Source organism: Poromitra crassiceps (assembly GCF_964638095.1).
Source record: "Poromitra crassiceps genome assembly, chromosome: 9".
NCBI classification, from domain to species: Eukaryota; Metazoa; Chordata; class Actinopteri; order Beryciformes; family Melamphaidae; genus Poromitra; species Poromitra crassiceps.
Genome location: NC_139630.1, coordinates 14397809 through 14400731, shown reverse-complemented (window position 1 = coordinate 14400731; position 2923 = coordinate 14397809). Strand labels below are relative to the sequence as shown.

The following is a 2923-nucleotide window of genomic DNA, read 5'->3' as shown; positions in this document are numbered from 1 at the left end:
ACAAGCAGTGGAAGTTAGCTTGTTTTCACTAAAAATGCCCTCCTTGGAAGAGAAATTGGAGAAAAAGAGGTTTTTAGTGAAGGACACCGTTTCAAGCAGAACTCTCTTTTGAGCCTTTTATTTTTTGCCTCAGTGACACATCAGACAAAAAAAAAAAAAAAAAAAAAAAAGTTTTTACTGACTTTTACTTCCTGGAACTTATTTACCAGATAGTCCAAGACTGGACGGACCTTGAACAATCTGTCACCTGGGTTTGCTACAGTATTGTCAGTAAAATGGAAGAACCTCAGAATAAGTTGGAACCTATTTCGAGACATGGTCTTTCCGAAATAGGGGGAGGTGTAAACCTCGTCAGTGGACCAATACATGCCCAGTTCTGGCTTACGGATTATGCCGGTCAGGAAAAGAAGGCCCAGGAAGCTTTTGAGTTCAGTCACTGAGAGAGGCGTCCATTCGTTCACCCTGGACTCTGGCTTGTCTGTGACCTGGCTGATGATCTGCTCAGCATAGATATTAGTCTGCTCTACAAGATGCTGGAGCAGCTCATGTGTCAAGATCAACTGCAGGAAGTCCACAGGTTGGTCTGATTCAAGAGCAGCAGCACCGTTGAGCGGGCCTGGAATGGCGGTGAATGGAATGTCCTCTGGCACCCAAGCCTCTTCCTCCCATTATGCCAGACAGGAGGATCTGGCTTGCCACGTCCCTTTCCATGTGGGTGACCTGTAAATTATAGAATAGAAATACATAATTACCATAAAATACATATCATAAAAAATACATTATTACAATACATGTATTTACAATACAATAACATCTTTTTTTGTATGTGGTAAGTGTGATGAGAAACTTTTTGTCCTTACCCACAGGACTGGGACTAGGACTGGACTCCATCGACTCAGAGTCTGAAAACACAAAATATCAAAGTATGATAAATATGTGCACAAAATCAAATAAATAATTTACTTTTACAGTTGCCATGTGGATGTTTAGCTTAGCTTGATAAAAGCATAAACACTGCCACACCACACTTGGTCATGTAAGGCAGAGAGATCAGAGAGATACACACCACACTTGGTCATGTAAGGCAGAGAGATCAGAGAGATACACACCACACTTGGTCATGTAAGGTAGAGAGATCAGAGAGATACACACCACACTTGGTCATGTAAGGTAGAGAGATCAGAGAGATACACACCACACTTGGTCATGTAAGGCAGAGAGATCAGAGAGGTACACACCACACTTGGTCATGTAAGGTAGAGAGATCAGAGAGATACACACCACACTTGGTCATGTAAGGCAGAGAGATCAGAGAGATACACACCACACTTGGTCATGTAAGGTAGAGAGATCAGAGAGATACACACCACACTTGGTCATGTAAGGTAGAGAGATCAGAGAGATACACACCACACTTGGTCATGTAAGGTAGAGAGATCAGAGAGATACACACCACACTTGGTCATGTAAGGTAGAGAGATCAGAGAGATACACACCACACTTGGTCATGTAAGGCAGAGAGATCAGAGAGATACACACCACACTTGGTCATGTAAGGCAGAGAGATCAGAGAGATACACACCACACTTGGTCATGTAAGGTAGAGAGATCAGAGAGATACACACCACACTTGGTCATGCCGACTTCGTAGCATTTGCGAAGGCGACAGGCCTGGCAGCTCTTGCGGCGGTTCTTGTCTATGGGTTAGGGTTAGGCTAACCCTAACCCGGGCAGATGTAGTCGTTGTGACCTGGGACAGAGATGGGGAGGCGGGGGGGGGGGGGGGGAGAAGGAGACAGAGCAGTGCATCGACCAAAAGAAGACAAGTTAAAAGACAGATGGGGGGGGAGAAAAGGGGAGATGAGAGAGGGATCAGGGAGAAGAAAGGCAGAATCCCACCGTCCAGACGTCTGGTTCTTTGACGCACGCTTCCGCCAAGTCCCCGAGAGGCGAGAGCTTAGCCTAGCTGTCAAATCAGCTTGAAGGGTTCTGAGGTCAAGCCTGCCTCGGTTCTCCCTTTTTGACATCATGTCAAACCCTTTCACACACTACACTGCATTGACCAAATGTTTGTCAAGGCTCAGTCCAAAAGTCCGCGGGTCAGAAGTCTGGACATTGGACTTCAGCGAAATGATCAGGCAGAAATCAAATAAAGCACTTATCACCAACCATAAATCATTTAAAAGGGATTCAAATGGATGTAGGTAATTGTTGCATTTTAAATAGCAGTAAATACTTAGCTGGTCTACAGGAATCACTTCTTTCTTAGGCCAATCTAGAACAGCAGTCGCATGTTATTCCTATGATCTTAGAACACTTCACGACAAGATATGAATAAATCTCCAAACACAAAAAAATGTGAGATTCGAGATAGAGTAGGGATGTCCGTTTTTGGTTAACTCATTCATGGCCAGTTTAGGACTGCCAATATTTAGCACAGGCCAAAGATTTTCATAATTGTTGGTCATCTTTCAAGACCCACAGTAAATTATCTATTAGCACCAAAGTGATTTGCAATACCTCAAAATGAAGGTGTACGTCTCTGGGTTCACCAGGAAAAAAAAAGTGAGCTTTTAGCATGTTCTGTACTCTACTTATAGCCATTTATATACACCCTGTTTTCACCCAAAAGGTCTCCATGAGAAAATAAACAGGAGAAAAGGCAATTTTTGTAAAAGGGCACAATCTCAGGCAGAACTCACTCTCAATTATTTTATTTTGAACTGTATTGACATCAGACATGTAAATATTATTCGTTAGGACACAAATGACAAAAAATAAATATATATATATATATATATATATATATATATACACATGAAGTGCTTTTTTTTTACATTCAACAATACAGTTTACTCGGTGTGAGTGAGTGTGCAGACAGACACACAGACAGACAGACAGACAGACAGACAGACAGACAGAC

General features: G+C 42.6%; 1 long non-coding RNA gene across 1 annotated transcript; it reads right to left on the bottom strand.

The window, feature by feature from the left end:
- Positions 1-213: 213 nt before the first annotated feature.
- On the bottom strand, positions 214-1752 carry LOC310782920. The gene is made up of 3 exons (XR_014553056.1): positions 1626-1752; positions 861-902; positions 214-720 (listed from the first exon to the last, which is right to left on the bottom strand). It is a non-coding gene; the product is annotated as an uncharacterized lncRNA (long non-coding RNA).
- Positions 1753-2923: the final 1171 nt, after the last annotated feature.